General features: G+C 43.6%; 1 protein-coding gene across 1 annotated transcript in view; it reads left to right on the top strand.

The window, feature by feature from the left end:
- The first annotated feature begins 2,235 nt into the window (after positions 1–2,235).
- LOC144821404 (cytosolic beta-glucosidase-like) overlaps positions 2,236–19,353 on the top strand; it is a 418,101-nt gene continuing 400,983 nt past the window's right edge. The window contains exon 1 of the mRNA XM_078678400.1: positions 2,236–2,372. The gene's annotated coding sequence lies outside the window, so the exon portion shown is untranslated. The remainder of the gene's footprint in view (positions 2,373–19,353) is intronic.

The following is a 19,353-nucleotide window of genomic DNA, read 5'->3' as shown; positions in this document are numbered from 1 at the left end:
GGGAATTGTGGTGGACCAAAAAACTCACCTCAGTACCTAGAACTCCTAAACGACTAGCATCAGTGTCTCATTAGCTCTTTGTCCTATAGCAAAGGTACCAATGATTACACAACCCAGAACATGTGACTTAGGATACACTCAGGAATGGTGGGAATCAAGAACACTTTTTCGTTTTGTTCTCATACCAGTCCACAACATGGGTAAAAAGAGACACAATAAAGTTTAAAATGTTTATTTTAACGACGTGCTCTAAGATGCAGTATTTTTGCTAAAATAAGCATGCACATGATTAAAAATAATACAATCAGCATTGTTACAATTCCATAAAACACAAAGGGAGAAATCATATTATGATGATAGTGGAAACAGGTCCTATAGTGCCTTGTATGCCACCCTCCCTAGCTAGCAACTAGGTTTTATATAACAATATAAGGTCTCTTAGGCTTGAATGTGGAACCCCATACCTCAAAGATCAGTAGAGGTGAAACACATCGGGATCAGCTAAAGCTCTCTCTCTCTGGAAACGGATTTTCTCCATGTGTTCTAATCATGCATGCAGTGCAATATTAAAGGCACTAGAATTTCAGTCAGCCGCAGCTGTGTGCATATTGTGTCTAGAGCGTGAGCGGATCAGCCTGAATAACAGCTTACATTGTTTTGTCAACCTTGGAGGCTTCTGCACACACTGTACAGACAGAGATCGCGGTGTAAGTCTAGGGATGTCGAAAACAAGGTTTTCACATGTGAAGAAAAGTCAAGCAGTCTATCTCATAATAACAGATACATGCAGTGTTGTGTGCAAAAGCTGCAAAGTGGCAAAATGGCGTTTAAACAACTAAAAGGCTAAGCTAACATAGCAATGCGTGCACGCAAGGCCCTGCCTTCACTACAGTGCTAGACACAATCAATAACTTGTTAACAAATACACTGTGTGCCAGGGAGGTGAACTCCAATATGTTTTCCAGCGTATTCTGAAATCAGTGACTGGCCAGTGTTGGGTAATGCACAACCCAGCATTACCTAACAAGTAGGCCTGTTTTGGCACAGTGCATTATAGGGATTTTCACCCAGAACTGCACTCAAAGTAGAGAGCAGTTGTTCAGTTCCGGGCAGGCCATCGAACATCCCTATGGAGGGGTAAATATATCCATGGTTGTAACATAACCATAGTCCCCAATTTAAGTGGAGGTCAGCAGACTTGCCTTCGATGGGGTAAATAAGCCATGCACAAGCCCATTAAGCAGGAGGGCTTAATGCAACTTGAATGCAGAATCACATAAAATAAGAAGGGCTTGTGCCCTTATCAGGCACGGTCTCTTGCCTGCTAAGTCCACAGGATGTTTTGATGTGGACGGGGTTAATTTGTCTAGAGTGGGCATGGACCTGTTTCTGTTGGACCTGGGAGATGCCTTAGAATCAGCAGGGTGTAAGTTAGAATGCTAAGTAAGAATGTCTGCCTTTGTGGGTGGGGGCCTGGGTGTGACAGATGCCACACTCAGGGCCATGACGAAGTTACAGGCTGATCGGTACATAGGGGTACCCTTTTCAGGAGCATGACAAGGGTGCAAATGTCAAAGAACCCCAGGAAGTCCTTACGGCAGGACCCTGGAGGAACGACTGCGCCCCGTTAGTCCTGCTGGTGGTTGTAAACCTGAGCAACTGGGTTTGCCTGGATCTGCTCCGCCTCTTCAAGGGGAGTGAAAAAAATGGGTGGACTGGTTGTCCCTATGATGTATGGGGTAATCCCCCAAAAGGGTGAGCACCGATTGGTTAGGCCCACAGTGCAATTTGGCTCTTCAGGTTAGCAGGGCAGCTTAGGGGTTTCAATGCTGCCTGCCCTTGGTTTTCCTGTAAGTTGACCCACCATGTTGGCATATTTATTATGCAAATAAACCTGCAGAAATGTTTTCTCCAACAAACAATGTGTCTTGTGTGTTCTTTATTATGGGATTCCTGTGTTTGCAGGAGGTGTATGTTGCTGATATTGGCACTATGTTGTTTTACACCTTGTCTTAGAGCCGCTGCATCTCCACTCTGTCTATTGCTGGAAGAATCAGCCTCCCCCCTGAAAATTTTAGTAGCTTACCCTCCACCCCCCTTGAAATTTGGCTCTAGTTGCGCTTCTGATGCACTCACACATACAGCAGCTTCCAGCTCATGACAGGGCTGGGCTCGGGCTCTGGCACATCATGTGTGCTAACAGGAGGTTTGGTCAGGAGATCACTTCTCCGAACTAGATGTTAGTCAGAGAGGGATGGGGAGACACTGCAATTGAAACAACTTAATGCACAGGATCTACATGCTGCACTAAATATCCTGGAGTTTGCAGAAGGCTGATCCGGACGTTGATTTCCCAGTAGGGGCAATATACAGTAAGTACTTGTTATTGAGATATGCCGTGCCACGGTTTTACGTTGTATATTTTAACTTTCGGATCGTCTCCACACATAGCCATTGTAAGTTGCCAGTTCCTGTGGATGGTGGATGCCATGGGGTATTACGCTTCCCCTGCCCTTGCTTGTTGTTATCAGAGAGGCATCACGTACACAAACACAGAGTAAAGGAAGTCAAACACCCTTGCTCTGCACTAGAAATAGTCCCATTTACAAACAACTCTCACCTCATTGCACTTTTTTGTGATCGCAGCTCTATTCACTGCACGCACACTGTTCGTTTCACTGTACACAGTGGATTGTTTTTTAAACACTTAAATTAATGTAAAGGAATCAAAAGCTTGTGCCGGTCTTCGTGTTTCAAGCAATGAAGCTGGTTCATGCCCTCGAGCCGCTTCACTATGACAGAGAGTTTGGCGACATTTTATTTAACGCACTCCGAGCTTACTTTGCAAAGTGTGGTGAGATGTGCAAATCGAGCTTTCTGTAGCAGTTTGTCAGGGCCGTGCACATGCATGTGAAAACATTCTCCCAAGCAGTGCCCTGTTCATTGGGATTCCGTGGCTTGAGGGCACCGAGCGGTGGACGTGCAGGGAGAGTCGTCAACTGCCTGCGCTGTGAGCCCTGGAAGTGGTCCAGCTTCTGTCCGATGAGAAGGCAATGCGCCTTTGTGTGAGTGGTGCAGTTCCTGCAGCTCGAAATCACATGTGTCAGAATTAGCTCATTTTGCCTATGGGATGGTCTGTGGGTGTGGCACTCCAGTATGAGTGACATAAGAGGGATACTAAACTGAGGAATGTATACTTCGGTTTCTGTTTACTGCTTTCAGGCCTCTCAAGATATCCCAAGTAAGTTTCTATTTTCACCTTTGCACTGTGGACCTGGACAGCTCAGTTTCTGATTTGATGACCGGTGTTTTATTTTAACAGGGACAAACTTAACACGGCAGACTGCCATGTTTCCTTGCTCTGCACTGTCATGCCAGGACAGCATTCGTCGAAAATTAATGCTACACTAAAGAGCAGCTGTTTTAGGAGACACTGAATGGGTTTTAAGGAGCTATGAAAGCTGGAGTAACAGTGAGACCAAGGAGTTTTCTGAATCTCGCAACGGGAGAGAGAATGTAAAATTATTAGGCGGGATTCAGGCTGTTCTGCAAACTCACAGCAGCTCTCCTAAAGACTCACTTTTTGACATTCCAGTGGCGCAATGTGCCACTGGCACATAGCCTTATAAATATGTGCCCTTTTCACACAGAAAACTGCGTCAAAGGGGCATTCCATGGGTGTTTCTGGGGGCATTCCCAGCAATATCCATGGCTTTTTGACACTGATCCAGATTTATGAGAAATCGTAAGTCTGAGGCAGAGCCAAAAACTTAAGCCTCCCCAGAGGAGGTGTAAGGGAGGCACAATGAGGAGAAATATCTTTATTTCTCCTTGTTTTTCCTCTTTCTATGTGTGCTGCAGAGGAAAAAGCCACTTGTGACAGTTTATGTGCAGGAAGGTTTTCCTTACAGCACAAAAATAATCATTCCTGTAAACCAGACACCCTTGCACCTTGGTGCAACGGTGCGTGCGTTTGCACACGGCAGCCCATTGTGCGCCGGTGCAAGGGAAAAGGGCAGGAATGCGCCATATCTAATCAATATAGCGCATTTCTGCCCTTTTCTGTTACCATAGGCCAGCCCAGCAGCAAGGCCTGCTTTGCTGTCCTATGGCAAAAGCCCCATAAATTAGGCCATGGGGTATTTTACATGAGTAAAAGGTGTACAGCAATGAAAGGGAGTGAAAGATGGTTTGAGGTTATTGCGGTGATTTTTCTTTCTAGTTCTTCTGATTACTGCTAAAAAATGTTTGTTGCTTTTTGCTACTTCGCTGTTGTACAAATTGTGTGAAATAATTGACAGCAAAGTAAATCATTTATACAGCTTGTAGTACTCACCTTCTGTCTCTAGGCAGCAAGTTGTACAAAGATTTGTGAGGCTTCCAGACCCTCAGCTCCACTAGAGCAACTCCCTCCACAACAGCACAATCTGTCAGGGCTGTCCAGGCACTTTCAGGGACTTGGACTAGGACTAATGGCTGGGTGGAAAAAGTAAGGTAAAAGAGGAGTACAATGCTGCCTAGGATCACATAGGGAGTCAGAGCAGAAAGGGGATCTGAAGGGAGAAGCCTGCACAAGGGAACAAGATGGTTAAGATTCAGAAAGGTCAAGTTCTCAAGAGGAAATTTGGCATTCATAATAACTAACATCCAGTACGGACGTGCAAGACATATATATTTATATGTAGATATATACATACATGTCTATATATATATTCACTGAAAAAACCATAGGTTTCACACTCGTTATAGTTAGGAATTAGTATTTAAAAAACCTTTCAAATTCACATAAAAAACCATAGGTTTCACACCAGTTATAGTTAGCTGAATATTTTACTCATACAAAACCATTGAAATTCCCACGTTATAGTTAGTTGGACTCACTATAACTCGCGCGCCCGCAATCCACTGCTGATGATGTCACATATTACATCATTCATGACATGGTCAGTGACATCACTGATGACATCTCAAATGACATCACTGATGACATCACTGATGACAACTCAAATGACATCACTGATGACATCATCCAGTGAATGTGTGTTTCTGAAAAGTAAATATATGTTTTATATATTGAAGAATGAGTGGATGTATGAGTGTCTGGATGAAGGATTTAGTAGGTGCGTGACTGACTGTATGAGTGAGTGATTAAATGTGTCTTACTAAATGCATTGGTTAGTGACTAAACTGTCTGAGTGTGTGCATCATTATGTCTGTTGTTGTGTAAGCTGCTGCATGTGTTGATCAGTAGTTATATGAGTGGCTATATGGGTTATTGATTGGTTGTCCAAATATTTGTATGTGAGGGTGAGTGTGTGTGTGGGTGGCTGGGAGGTGTGTGACTCTGTGCATATATGTGTGAGCAGTTGATTCACTTGGTATATGGGTTCAACAGTGCATGTGGAAAGAGCTGTATGAGTGGTTGACTGTCTGCATGGGTGTGTTGGTGAGTGAATAGCTATCTCAGTGCTCCATGTCCAAGTAAGTACATATGTAAAACACAGTGCATGTGAGAGTTGGCATATATAAATGACTATACATGAGAGCCTGTGATTGCGTAAGTGACTGTATGGATCAATGTGTACTTGTATCAGTGATTGTAAAAGAGAGTAAGTATGTGTTAGTACATGTTTAAATAAGTAAGGTTTAGTGTGTATAACTGTGTAGTTGAGGAAATGGGAGTGTGATTGATTCTTTGCATAACTGACTAGGTGTGTGAGTAACTCTGTGGATGAGTGTCAGCGTGTGAGTGTCTGTATAGGTGTATGAGTGGATATGATAGTGTTCTATTGATGAGTGACTGTATGTATGAGTGATTGTATGGGTGAATGAGTGGATGTGTGTGTAGACCTAGAAATCAGTGATTACGTATGTAGTTACTGGTATTGGTGTGTCAATAATTTCAGGAATGGTAGTTTGTATTTAACACTGGGTGTATCAAAGGTTAGATTAGAGTGTGAGGAGGTGCATCGTATTATCACATGGTTGATGTCATCAGTGATGTCATTTGAGATGTCATCAGTGATGTCATTTGAGATGTCATCAGTGATGTCATCAGTGATGTCACTGACCATGTCATGAATGATGTAATATGTGACATCATCAGCAGTGGATTGCGGGGTCGCGAGTTATAGTGAGTCCAACTAACTATAACGTGGGAATTTCAATGGTTTTGTATGAGTAAAATGTTCAGCTAACTATAACTGGTGTGAAACCTATGTTTTTTTCAGTGAATTTGAAAGGTTTTTTAAATGCTAATTCCTAACTATAACGAGTGTGAAACCTATGTTTTTTTCAGTGAATTTCAAAGGTTTTTTAAATGCTAATTCCTCACTATAACCATTGTGAAACCTATTTTTTTTAGTGAATTTCAAAGGTTTTTTTAAAAGCTAATTCCTAACTATAACGATTGTGAAACCTATGGTTTTTTCAGTGAATTTCATTGTTTTTTAAAAAGCTAATTCCTTTGTATATCGACTTTGTAACCTACGATTTTTTTTTATTAGCTGTTTTTTATAAGTATTAATTATATTAAAAAAAACTATATATATATTTGTTCAATGTATATCTTTTTTATCATTTTTTCCTGGTGCGCTCAGGGTGCGCGCACCGGTAAGCTTACCCGTATCATTTTGTCTTGGAGCGCTCAGGGTGCGCGCACCGGTAAGCTCTCCCGAGAGCGCAGCGAGAGCGCTATTTCTGCGTTCGTAAAAAAAAATATGTATGAAAAGTAAATAATAATGCAAGACATTCAGTACCATACTTATAAAAGCAGTATTTTTGATTTACGAAATGAAAATGATTTTGCATTTCCGTAACGCTACCAAAACGTCACTCAGGCGCGCTGCGTAAGCGCCCCCGGAAGCGCCTACGTTTGCGCCGCGTAAGCGCCCCCGGAAGCGCTCCGGTGCGCGTAGCGTAAGCGTGTCAAGTCATGTGACCTCAAAATAACACTTTTCATTGGTTGCTAACAGTTTCTTTTACAAAGAATGAAATCCCCACCCATTTCCTTCACTTCTTCTTTCACTTTTGTGACTGCAAGACCTGTCTTTTTGCTGCTTAATCTTTGTTGGATTATCATGGCTGCCAGAGCATCCAGCAGCAGTGAGGACTCAGATGGATTTATAGATGAAGAGGCTCCTCAGCCTAGAGTTAAGGAGCATTTTATATGGAATTTTTTTTCCATACCTGCAGACAAAAAAAAAGTAAATGCTCCAAAGGTGGAGTGTCGAATTTGTCACACTGTCCTGTCACGGGGTGACCCTACTAGAAAATATTAATTTGGAAATTCGACCATGATCCGGCACGTCCAGAGGAGGCACCCTTAGAATTATGCCCGGGAGAGTGTAAGGGCTCTGGCACGAGAGGCTCCAGGGGATGGTGCTTCTACATCAACTGAAGGAGCAACTGTATCGGTGAGGGGGCGACCAGAACAGCTGATCCCAAATATTCAGCCTGCTTTTAATGAAGCCACAATTAAATGCAGACATTGTGCTCAACTACTTTGTTATGGGGAACAAAGTGTTATGAACATGGTACGAGCAATAGAGAACCACCGCTGCCGTCCCCAGCCCTAATTTTGATTCTTTTTTTTTTTGCTCCTGTTGAGCAGTTTCCCATTCCCTGTTTTTGTTTTTGTTCAAAAAAAAGGAAAAAGAAAAAAAAAGTTCTTTTTAGAACTACCTCCAATACTCAAAAAAGAGCTGTATTTTAAAAAAAATGAAAAAGAGTAACTGAAGTGGAGTGCAGTGAGGGAGGAGAGGAAAATGAGTGAGAAAGCAAAGAAAGGGACGAGAGGGGAAGGGAAGTGAAGCAGGGGGACTGAAAGAAGGTGTGTGTGGGGAAGGAGAGTGAGGAGAAGGAGAGTGAACATGGGGAATGAGGATCAGTGAAGAAAATGTAGTAAAGGAACGGGGGTGTGGAAGGGTAAGAAAAGAGCAGTGATGTTTAGGAAAGAGTGGAGATACAGACTGGATAAAGACAAGTGAGTGTGAGACAAGGTGAGTAAGGGAGTGAAGATACAGAGAAAGTGAAAGAAAAAGTGAGAGTAGAAGACTGAAGGCCTCATTTATGAGGCCATGCTTCACTTTTACGCCGCCGGTGCGTCACTTTTTGTCACGCACCAGTGCTGTAAAAAATGCACCTTGTTGAGTCATATTTACAAAGTGACGCATCTAGGTAGATGCGTCACTTTGTAAACCCCTGCGCCACATTATACCTGCGCCAGGTGTAATGTATGCAAAGGGGGCGTATTGATGCAAGGAGGGGTCGTAGAAGTGACGCAGTAAAATCTATGAGATTTCACTGCGTCCCTTTTAGGACCCCGTTGCGTCAAAATCTTGCGCCTGCCTCACAGCAGGCGTAAGACTGACGCAGGCCCTTTCACATGGGGCTGGCCCCATGTGAAAGGATGCATTGCTGGAGTTGCGTCACTTTTGTGACACACTCCAGCAATGCATCACTTTTGCGCTTACAGATACGCCAGAAATACTGACGTATCTGTAACTCCTTGCGAGAGTGGAGATACAGACTGGATAAAGACAAGTGAGTGTGAGACAAGGTGAGTAAGGGAGTGAAGAGACAGAGAAAATGAAAGAAAAAGTGAGGGTAGAAGACTGAAGGCCTCATTTATGAGGCCATGCATCACTTTTACGCCGCCGGTGCGTCACTTTTTGTAACGCACCAGTGGTGTAAAAATGCACCTTGTTGAGTCATATTTACAAAGTGACGCATCTAGGTAGATGCGTCACTTTGTAAACCCCTGCGCCACATTATACCTGCGCCAGGTGTAATGTATGCAAAGGGGGCGTATTGACGCAAGGAAGGGTCGTAGAAGTGACGCAGTGAAATCTATGCGTCCCTTTTAGGACGCTGTTGCGTCAAAATCTTACGCCTGCCTCACAGCAGGCGTAAGACTGACGAAGGCCCTTTCACATGGGGCTGGCCCCATGTGAAAGGATGCATTGCTGGAGTTGCGTCACTTTTGTGACACACTCCAGCAATGCATCACTTTTGCTCTTACAGCTACGTCAGAAATACTGACGTATCTGTAACTCCTTGCGAGAGTGGAGATACAGACTGGATAAAGACAAGTGAGTGTGAGACAACGTGCGTAAGGGAGTGAAGAGACAGAGAAAGTGAAAGAAAAAGTGAGAGTAGAAGACTGAAGGTTTCATTTATGAGGCCATGCGTCACTTTTACGCCGCCGGTGCGACACTTTTTATAACGCACTAGTGGTGTAAAAAATGCACCTTGTTGAGTCATATTTACAAAGTGACGCATCTAGGTAGATGCGTCACTTTGTAAACCCCTGTGCCACATTATACCTGCGCCAGGTGTAATGTATGCAAAGGGGGCGTATTGACACAAGGGTCGTAGAAGTGAGGCAGTGAAATCTATGAGATTTCACTGCGTCACTTTTAGGACGCCATTGCGTCAAAATCTTACGCCTGCCTCACAGCAGGCGTAAGACTGACGCAGGCCCTTTCACATGGGGCTGGCCCCTTGTGAAAGGATGCATTGCTGGAGTTGCGTCACTTTTGTGACACACTCCAGCAATGCATCACTTTTGCGCTTACAGATACGTCAGAAATACTGACGTATCTGTAACTCCTTGCGAGAGTGGATATACAGACTGGATAAAGGCAAGTGAGTGTGAGACAAGGTGAGAAAGGGAGTGAAGAGACAGAGAAAGTGAAAGCAAAAGTGAGAGTAGAAGACTGAAGGCCTCATTCATGAGGCCATGCGTCACTTTTACGCCGCCGGTGCGTCACTTTTTGTGACGCACCAGTGGTGTAAAAAATGCACCTTGTTGAGTCATATTTACAAAGTGACGCATCTAGGTAGAGGTGTCACTTTGTAAACCCCTGCGCCACATTATACCTGCGCCAGGTGTAATGTATGCAAAGGGGGCGTATTGACGCAAGGAAGGGTCGTAGAAGTGACGCAGTGAAATCTATGAGATTTCACTGTGTCACTTTAAGGACACCGTTGCGTCAAAATCTTGCGCATGTCTCACAGCAGGCGTAAGACTGATGCAGGCCCTTTCACATAGGGCTAGCCCCATGTGAAAGGATGCATTGCTGGAGTTGCGTCACTTTTGTGACACACTCCAGCAATGCATCACTTTTGCGCTTACAGATACGTCAGAAATACTGACGTATCTGTAACTCCTTGCGACATAATGCGTCATACATTAAATATGACGCATCAGGAATGTCGCATGGAGAGCGCACTGAGAAGTGATGCATCGCTGCTTTCACGCAGCAATGCGTTATTCTCCATAAATGAGGCCCTGAGTGAGAGAGGAAAGAAACATAAGTGAGGGAGTGTGGCTGTGTTATAGGGAGTGAGTGTGATAGAAGAGGAGTTACAGACTAAGGGGTCAGAGAGAATGAGGCTAACAGAGAGAGAATAAGGTAAGAGGAGTGTAGAAGTAAGAGGACAGAGGGAGTAAGAGAAGGAATTAGTGAAGTGGAGTAAGGGAAGGGAAAACAGTGAAAGAGCAAAGGATGGGAAAAGAGAGGAAGAAAAGAATAATGGGATAGATTCTTTCTAATTTCAGACCCATATTCTTGTACCTAACCCATTAAAATTGTTCCCACATAAATTCAAAACAAAACTGCACATTTTAATTGGTTGTACATTTCAAGACTTTGAAACTCACATAACATTCACCCATTCCCCCAGTGCTCATTCACCAAGTAACCATGGTAACTCCCTCTTAAACCAGCACACAGTTCACACGTTCATCATACTATATTGCAAAGAAATCCATCAAGGTTGTTTGACCTCTCAATCTACTAGCTAATGAAATGCAATGTTTCTTTAAATGACTTTTTCTCAACCATTTAAATGACTTCTTACCAAAAAAAAGCATGCAGCCTAATTTTCAGTGGAGATTTTTAAGAAAGCACCAATCATTTCTGGTTTTTCAACTGCACTGATTACCAAGCACTTTTTTTCATAATCAAACTGCCATTTGATTTCCACAATTCATCTGACTAGAAGCACATCTACCTTCAACATGCAAAAAGTCTGGTTTGTGGGTCATAGCTATGTCCACTGGAGTCAAAAATACGCAGCTAACAGAGGTATTTACAACCTTGATTTACTAAATGTGGACATTGTATGGATTGGACAGAAAGGATTGAGAAGTCACCAATTGATACCATTGGTAAAATCCTTTATGCATTTACCACACCCTGACCTTATAATTGTGCACTGTGGTGGCAATGACTTGGGCACTTTGACTGGGGTAGGTCTGGAAATGCTTTTAAAGGACATCTTTGGGCAATTGATGTCACTTTTTCCAAAAACTGCCTTGGTATTTTCTAATATATGCCAAAGGCAAAAATGGAACTGGTCCAACCAATTTTGTCCACAGATTGAAAAAGCAAGGAAACATGTAAATAAATCTGTTTCTGCTTACCTCAGAGACTATGGTATGGGTTCCATTTACCACAACAACTTGCGTTACAACATGCAAGACATCTATAGGAGAGATGGTGTGCATTTTACAGATGAGGGGAATAGAGTTTTCCTCTTGAATATAAGACTCTGCATTGGTACCTACTTGTAGGTACAATAAAAACCCACATAACACAACAGCTCTTTTCAGAGCTACCCTACCTCTAAGCACTCTAAATTATTTTTGTACTATAATTTTTTACACTGTTTTTCCCTGTGGTGCGCTCAGGGTGCGCGTACCGCGCACCTGGGAACGCACCCAGCGCTTGCCCTTCAGGGTCCTTCTAGGCCCCCCTCAGAAAACCTAGGGGGTCAGGGGGTGTCTACTCTGCCCCCTTTTAATTATTTCCCCCTTTATTTTTCACTTCTTGTGTCTCGATTGTACGAGACACATGATGGCGGACTCTCCGGACTGTTTAGAATGTTGACAGACACCCGACAGCCAATCAGCTTTCCGCTCGAGCACTCCCGTAGCGCGCCGGGTGCGCTCCCCGGTACGCGCACCTGTAAGCGCTCGGAGCGCGCCTATAGATATATATGTGTTTTTTAAGTTAATTTTAAAAAAAAACACTGGAGCAATTTTCACCAAATATAGCAAAGGCACATCTGCGTACCAGTCCCTACAATTTTGCCAAGTTTGGCGTAATTCCGTTCAGCGGTTCGGGCTGTAGACTTGTCAGACCGTCCTATGGAAATTAACATGGGGAAAACACGTTTTGGGACCCCCCTTTTTTCCCAGCCCCCACTCCACGAATCCCCCCGAAACTTCCAGGGAAGGAGCGGAGCGGAGCTGGCCAAAATTTTGGAAAATTACACGCAAATTCCTCAACCAGCGCCAGAGTTATTCCCAATAGAATGTTGCGAATTTCCTATGGTAGCCAATCCAAACTATAACTACCTACTGGCGACCGCCAGTAGGTAATATGTATATATATATATATATATATACACACACGTCATACACACATACGTAAATACACATACATATATACACACACACACACACACACACTCATACACATATATATATTCACTGAAAACAATAAAGGTTACAGGGATGTTATAGTTAGGCTCAGATTTCACTCATACAAAATCAAGGGAATTTAGCAGTTAGCGTTACCTGAGCTAATTATAACTTACGCCCCGCACTGCACTTGTTATGACCTCACATATTACTTCACTCATACCCTTGTTGTTGTTGTGCTGCCCAGGACTCTGTTGGCAGAAGGAGACTACACTCCCCAGCATTCCTCTTACGGGAGGAAGCCGCAACGCTGCATCCAGGGGCCGGAGCGCCTTAAATCCACCAGAAGCTCCCTGCGGCGCCCGTCAGACTGTTAAGTCTGACTGTCTCACTTGGTTACCTACTGCGTGATCTTTCCTTGGTAACAGTGTGTTGGTTTTAACCTGCCAAGGGCACAAATGGTACGTAAAGGTTCTGCGAGCATGGGAAAAAAGAAAGGATCTTCTATTAAAAGTCTGCTCTCACCCACCGCCCCTCGAGCTTCCACCATAGAAGGTTTTCAACACCAGTTATCAGCCCAAGGTGCAAGCGTAAACAGAAAATGTCTGCAACTGCCCAGCCTCCCATTGAGGCTAAGATGGATGGGCAATCCATTCCTTATCAATCTGGTGAGGAGGCGGGGTTTTCCCTCAGGTATGTTTCTCTCAGGGATTTTGAGTCACTGTTAAATAATACATTTTATCCAATTCTTGCAAGGCTTTCCCATATTGAAGACAGGGTCTTAGAGTTATTATCCTCGATGAACTAGGGGAGGAAGGGGTGTGAGGATTGTCTGGAGGAGGGTTCCTCAGATGAGCTATAGAGGTCAATCAATTCCATCTGCCCTGGGATAGGGCCTGTGTGAAATCATGCTACTGTTGACGCGGACCTTATCCTGGTTGTCCACTCAAGAAAAGGGGGCCCCTGATGTGAGATAAGGTAGAGAGAAACAGGAGAAAACAGCAATATACTCAAACCACAAGATCTCTACCTGTACAGATCCAAAAGTGCCAAACGTCACTACTTAAAATTAAACTAACAATCCATGTCAGAGAATACTCCAATTTAATATCAAAACACTTTTTTATTGTTATTTTATCATTTGTTTGTTCAACATTTCCACTTTTTAAATGATTCATCGAGAACATCCCAAACCACAGTCATTCCCCACATCAAGCATTCAAACTCATAACCATGCATACTACTACTTCCTTTCGAATCAGACATTCCATAGTGCAAATAGAATAGATAAAGAGACGTGGACAATGTTCCCAGAAAAAACAATTATTCTGAGAATGTAATTCTACTGTTTCAAATCTTATGGAAATAACAAGTGAAGCGATTCAGAGCAATGACTCAGTAATAATCTATATGATGGTCATACAATAATACATCAAATTGGTGGCATGACGTAATAAAACAGATCAAAAATTAGATCAGAGCGGTCCACGTCAAAATGTAAGCGCCGACGCGCGTTTCAGTGTTAGACCCGACTATGGGTCTCACCTTCCTCAGGACGCATGATCCAAGAAACAGTGGAAATGGGACAAATAGTGGACACCAGTCAGTATCTGGGGAGAGGTGTGGCGCCGCGGCCAGGGCGACTGACGCTGGAATCTGGGGATCACGGTTCGATCCCCGGCTCCGGCGGCAGATTAGCCCAGCACCATGTGACTCTGGGCAATAGCTCGCTTAATCTTCCCGACGGCCCCCAGCGCCTAGAGACCCTTACGGGTGATTGTGCGCGTTACAAATGTGGACTTTACTTTATCTTTACAGGATAATATAATAAAACTACATATCATAAACATGATATGCACAATGGAATTTCTGATTCAAATGGAAGTAGTAGTATGCATGGTTATGAGTTTGAATGCTTGATGTGGTGAATGACTGTGGTTTGGGATGTTCTGAATTAATCATTTTATTATGTTTATATATTTAAAAAGTGGAAACGTTGAATAAACAAATGATAAAATAACAATGAAAAAAATGTTTTGATATTAAATTAGAGTGTTCTGGTTACATTCTCTGACATGGGTTGTTAGTTTACTTTTAAGTAGTGACGCACTTTTGGATCCGTACAGGTAGAGATCGTGTGTTTTGAGTATATTGCTTATCCGGTTGTACCAGAGCTAGGGTATGGAGGAGTAACTCAGAGTACAGTTGCTCTCCCTCATCCCCTGGGTGAGAAAGGGGGCAGCCTGCGTCCCAGGTCTCTCATCAACTCGGGGGAAGTGTTCCTGAACTCCTGAAGCGACTCTCTATGTTATTGTTTTGGGGAATGTGCATTCCCACTCCAGTTCTATTGGTGAATCATTTCAGTAACTTAGGAACAAGTTAGTGCTTTGGTTACCTCGCATTTGTCTTGTAGCAGGGAGTTAGCGGACTCCATTATCATGGCTCGCAGAGTAAGATGGGTAGGCAAGAATAGGAAACCATTGGAGGGCGACTGCATGGTGGTCAATTTTAATAACCCTTGGCAATGTATACTTCTTGCAGCTGTTGCCCTTCCTCTAGGGTTTTATTGTAGACTGGGTAGTTCAGCTTGTTCAAAGATTCCCATCTCCTTTTTAGGGGTCCTGTTCAGTCAATGAGTGCCCTGTATTGAGGCCGCCCCTCGTGTGCCCACCTCCAATAGATTTCATCCCTTGAGAGATTTGGAGTCCTGTGATTGACGGGATTCATGTGACTCTCCAGGTTTGTGTGCCCCCCCCCATCCCCCAGCTCCCATACCTGCCCCTGTGTTAGCCCTTGTCAATCTTCAAAAGGACACACCTTGTTGTCATGGAATATTGCAGGCCTCTCCTCTAGGTTTATTGATCCCAGGTGGGTGCAGTTTGGTAAATCTTTCCACATCATTTGTCCCCAAGAAACCTGGGAGAGCAAAAAGATATTTTTTCTTGAGGGATATATGACTTACTTTGAACCTTCTGTAGCCTCAATGGTTGGCAGGGCGAAGGGGGTTTAATCATGTTTGTTACAGTGGAATTAAGTGGTTAAATATCTAACCTCCACGGCAGGTGCACACTATGCAGGGGGTACGGTTATCACTACCAGGCTGTTTATAATTGCTGCTAATTAACGTTTACAATATCAAGCAAGGTAGTTTTGAGCCTTGAGTTCTGTATCAGGTAAGGGTGATGTGCAAGATTTAATCATCCTTTCTGGTGATTTTAACTGTTGTTTATGCAACCCCCCCTCAAGATGGTGATGCCTAAATTGTAGGTGTCTGCTGAGAGAGGGGTTACACTTTGTACATTAACATGAAGGCTGGGAGCTCAATGAGCCCCTAGATTCTCATAAATTGGTCTTCAATATGGAGAAACAGGTGAACTCTTTGTATCCTGTGATTTGCCTGACCTTTAAAGGTGGGTGGTAAGTCGTTTAATGATTTTATACTTGTTTCAGCCCCATTATCCTTGTTGACCTCCCATTTAACATAATTTGTAGCACTTTTTGTGACCACAATCCTTTATACTTAACTTTGGATGTTGCTAAGACAGTAAAGGGGGGCTGTAATGAGGCTCTCCATTGCTGATCAGGGAAGAAGGCTGAAATGGTCCCAGATGGACCCTCAGTGCCTCCAAGCTTCCCTTTTTCCAATTTGTTCTCGGGAATTCAAAATTTGTCTTGACATTGATGCAGGGGGTAGGGAGATCTTGGAAGCTTTTAAAGGCATAGCCTTGGGGTTCTTAAACTAATGACGGTAACACTCTCTAGAAGCTGGGTTTTGGAAAACCCTAAATGGTTCGATAGGGACTGTTCGAGAACCCTGCGTCACCTGAAGGTCACAGAGGGACAGGCAATAATTAAAGACTGCAGGCAGGTCTATAACCACGCTCAAATTACCTGCAAACAATCTGCAGGACCTAGCCTGGGTGGAGCTTTGCCAAGCTTTTGAGACTGTGGTTAGCTCTCTCTTCTGGAAAGTGGTCAACAGGCCTTGCTTTGCTGAGGCTTTGGCCCACTCTTATGCTATCACATTTCAGAACAGCCGTGGGTTGGTCATTTTGAAGGTGTTTATAATCAGGGGGATTGTGGGGGGAGCTAAAATTCCTGATGGATTAATTGCAGCCTGTAACCCTGTGGTCTTTACCTTAGATGAAGTTACACATGGCATTCTTGCCCTGTGGAGTAATAAGGCCCCAGGTTCTGACAGTATTCCACCAGATCTGTTTAAAGCTAATATAGAGGTCTGGGCTCCACTCTTAACCCAGGGAGGAGATGTTGCTGTGATCATTCCTGTTTTTAAAAAAGGGGACAAAGACAATCCACAATGCTATTGATCAATATCGCTATTGTACGCAACGGTCAAGGTTCTGGCAAGGAATATTTTTAAATAGGCTGGGCGATTGGGTAGAAGAAAACAACATTCTAAGCGATGTTCAATTTGGTTTTAGTGCAGGGAGGTCCACTTCAGACGAAAGCCTGAATCTTCATTTAATCATTAATAAATATATGGTGTCCGGGTCTGAATCCTTACATCTTGCATTTATGGACCTGATGTCCGCACTCAACAGGGTGAACCTCGTGAAACTCTGGGCGTTGCTCAGTGAGATGGGGGTTGATTCTAACATTGTGGCTCTTTCAGCCACTCTTCACTCAAAGACCTCTGCCTCGGTGCGTTTCTCTCAAAGCACTGACTGTACTCGCTCATTCCCAATGAGTGTTGATGTTTGTCAAGGATGCATACTTGCTCCTTTTTTGTTTACTCTGTATATCAATGGGCTAGAGTCAGTGCTATTATCAGTTTTGGGCAGATTGCCTTAAGGTTGGTGATAGATCTCTCCCTGTTTTATTATATGTTGATGATACGGTCCTTATGGTCTGGACTGCAGAAGGGTTGAATTTACTCTTGGACAGGTATGTGTCTTTTATGGGGAACCTAGATTTGTCAAAGTCACACGTGATGGTAGTCGGCCTAAATTAACAATTAGTAAGACCTTTAAGGTTGCTAATTGTATCCTGGGTAAAGTCATGGCATACCCTTACCTGGGTGTTTTATTTGATGTTAAAAACTGTTGTAAACAATTGGTTGAGGCAAAAAGATCAGAGTTTGTCAAAACTAAGGGAACGGTTTTTAGTTTCGCACACAGGGTAGGCTCTAGGGCGCCCAGGGACCTTTTAAAAATGTATCAGGTCAAATGTATTTCAGAGCTTCGGTATGGTAGTGAGGTATGGGGGTATGCCAAGGTAGATCAGATTCAATTGGTGGAGAACATCTTTCTACGCAAGATGGTACAGGTTCCACACTCTACTCCAGCTTTTTTCATGCAGGCGGAGCTTGGGTCCGCACAAGTGTGAGACCTGATATCCCTAAGCATGCTTCTGTGCTGGATTAAGATCTCTAGTAGAACTCAACTGAAGTTAAACCAGTTGATCCTTGAGGACTATTTGGCTTTTGACCAGGCACACAGAATAATGTGGATAGCCCAAGTTAAGGCAGCTTTTACTCTCAGAGGCAGGCCCAATATTTATGAGGACCCCCTCCTTCATCTTTATGCGTGAGCTGGGGTGTGTTAAAAGGCTGTTTTTAGAATGCTCTCAGCTGGAGACAGAGCGTTTAGTGCTTCAGAAAACATCAGTTCGGGGTCATATGCTGTTAAAAACCGTGCAGGGCATGGAGTCTATCTCATTAGGTTTTTTTGGCCAGGTTTAGGTTTAGCCAATTGCATCCTCGCTTGCCATCTCCATGATGGTGGGCACAGCTGGAGGCAAGGGCACCCTGCGGCTGCGACAATAATTCTCCCCAGGACACGCTGCATTTTATAAAGTGTTGCTCTTATTTTAGCTGGCCGAAGCTGGCGATTTTTAATTCCCCTGCTGAAATCATTGAATTTTAACCAAGTTAGGCCATCAGTGATGTATCTTCGGACACTTCCCACTGATTATGTTATTTTTACTGTTTTATCCTTCTAGCAAGCAGTTTTGGTGTCTAGGAGATCGAGATCTGACTACTTAATCTTGTATCCATTGTATTATGAGTGAGATTATTGTCTGCTATTTATTACCTATGAACCTGATACTGATGTTTTCGCTTTGTATTCTTTATGGTAAATTTAATAACGAATAAAGATTTATGAATGAATGAATACTTCACTCATGACATGGTCAGTGACATCACTCATGACATCACTCATGACATCTCAAATGACATCACTGGTGATATTATTTAGTGAGTGTAATTATTTTGTAAGAGTTTATGATTGTTAGCCATATATACTAAACTGCTACAAACGTTAAATGAGTATACTAGATGCACTACTTCCTAGTGATACTACTTCTAGTATATATTATATGAGTGGGTGTGTGACTGTATGTATCCCTGTGAGTATGGGTGTGTGAGTGGCTATATGGGTGTATAAGTGGGTGTGTGAGTAGCTGTGTGGATGAGTGAGTTGCTGTGTGTGTAGCCGTATTGTTGAGTGAGTGGGTGGGTGTATCAGTGGCTGTATGGGTGGGTGAGCGGCAGTGTGAGTGGCTCTATGGGTGGATACGTTGGTGTGTAATGACTGTATGTGTAATAGGGTCAGATCCCTGGGCTGATTATGGCCCCGGGGACCCCATCCCCCAGGGCCCAGTTCTACTTTGAGTGCCCTGGTTCCACCCAGGGTACCCACTCTGCTAGGGATCTTTGGGAAGTGCCTCACGGCCCCTGCATTCCCTGCCAGCTCCCTGCCTCCTGCAGGAGCTATCATTGTTTTCACAGAGAGAGAGCTGCTGAACATGCAGCTCCCTCTCTGAGAAAGCAATACTGCTCCACTTTCAGAAAACAAGAGCATTTTCAATGCTCTAGCTTGGTGAAAGTGGAGCACAGTTTGCTATGGCTTGGTAGGAGTGGTAAAGCTCACACCAAAACATAGCAGACAGCTATTTCC

This window comes from Lissotriton helveticus, chromosome 2_2, assembly GCF_964261635.1.
Source record: "Lissotriton helveticus chromosome 2_2, aLisHel1.1, whole genome shotgun sequence".
NCBI lineage: Eukaryota > Metazoa > Chordata > Amphibia > Caudata > Salamandridae > Lissotriton > Lissotriton helveticus.
The sequence above is the reverse complement of the archived record's forward strand: the minus strand, read 5'-3'. Positions and strand labels throughout refer to the sequence as shown.